Here is a 1,795-nt window from a genome sequence, read left to right as displayed (position 1 = left end):
CTCTGACTTCCTGTTTGTGACTTCCTGTTCCTGTCTCCAGGGCCTGTTCCTGGTCTGCGGCGTGCTAACCGGATGCTACTGCTGCTGCTGTCTCTGCTGCTGCTGTAACTGCTGTTTTGGGAAGCTGAAGCCGACGCCCCCGGGAGAGGGGGAGGGGCCGGACTACGTCTCCCCTGACGACCTGGAGGAGGAGATACGCAACGACCCCGATGACGGTGAGGCCACAGGAAGCTCTGGCTTTTATTTTGACAGTCAGGAAGCTCTGGGCTTTTATTTTGACAGTCAGGAAGCTTTGGGCTTTTGTTTTGACAGTCAGGAAGCTCTGGCTTTTATTTTGACAGTCAGGAAGCTCTTGGCTTTTATTTTGACAGTCAGGAAGCTCTGGGCTTTTATTTTGACAGTCAGGAAGCTCTGGGCTTTTATTTTGACAGTCCGTGACATTGGACTGTTTGTAGTTAACTAACGATTAAATAAAGGTTAATAACGTGTTATGTTTTCATGCTAATGCAACGCTTCGCTAGCTGGAAACAAGCTACCGCTAACCGCTAACCACTATCAACACGTTGCTATGACGATGCAGATGCACGTCATAGCACGGCTGCGAGACTCTTTTTGAGACATGTCTCTCTGTCTGAGCGTCTTCCATTGTCTCCCAGGACGTCCCACGGCTTGTCCTAACCACGAGTTCCTGATAAATTAAATCCAGAAAGTCTCTCAACTCCTCGTCCGTCCACGTCCATCTGTCTTTGTTGCCCCCCCCCCCCCATGTGTGAGACAGAGAGGACATGCTGGGGGACATTAACTACAACTTAAAAAGTGTATTCGACAAATAAGGTGACCATCAGCGTTTACCACAGAAGAAGAACATCGTCTAGATTAAATCAGACCGACGCATTTCCTCTGAGTCGAGATTCCTCAGATTTAATGTTTCCATAAAACATTAATTAATCATTAATTAATCATTAATAATTAATTAATTCAGATGAAACGTGATGATGGAGCAGAGCTGGAGACGTCCTCATGTTCAGCCTGATGGTCTCTGATAGCCAGACCCTCCTCCACCGCTCGGTAGAGGACGGTCTGGCTGGACCAATCAGCAGGGCTGGGGGGGTTATTGACGTCTGTGTGGACCAATCACAGCGTCCTGGTTGTTGTCTCTGGACCAATCACAGTGTCCTGGTTGTTGTCTCTGTGGACCAATCACAGCGTCCTAGTTGTTGTCTCTGTTGTTGTCTCTGTGGACCAATCACAGCGTCCTGGTTGTTGTCTCTGTGGACCAATCACAGCGTCCTAGTTGTTGTCTCTGTTGTTGTCTCTGTGGACCAATCAGAGCGTCCTGGTTGTGTCTCTGTGGACCAATCACAGCGTCCTGGTTGTTGTCTCTGTGGACCAATCACAGCGTCCTGGTTGTGTCTCTGTGGACCAATCACAGCGTCCTGGTTGTGTCTCTGCAGACGGTGACGCTCCGGTCGTTCAGCAGCCGACGAACGCCAGCGAGAAAACTCAGCTGATCACGGACGGACACCGTCGCTACGGAGACACCTACACATGAAACAGGAAGCAGGAAACAGGAAACAGGAAGCAGGAAACTGGAAGCAGGAAACAGGAAAAGCATCAGAAGTCAAATGTGAATTGGAGATAATAACTTTATTTTATATATAATCTAGACAGACAGACAGACAGAGAGACAGAGAGACAGACAGACAGACAGACAGACAGACAGAGAGAGACAGAGAGACAGAGAGACAGACAGACAGACAGACAGACAGAGAGACAGACAGACAGACAGAGAGAC

This window comes from Etheostoma cragini, unplaced genomic scaffold, assembly GCF_013103735.1.
Source record: "Etheostoma cragini isolate CJK2018 unplaced genomic scaffold, CSU_Ecrag_1.0 ScbMSFa_1932, whole genome shotgun sequence".
In the NCBI taxonomy this organism is placed as follows: Eukaryota; Metazoa; Chordata; class Actinopteri; order Perciformes; family Percidae; genus Etheostoma; species Etheostoma cragini.
This window is presented reverse-complemented; position numbering follows the sequence as displayed.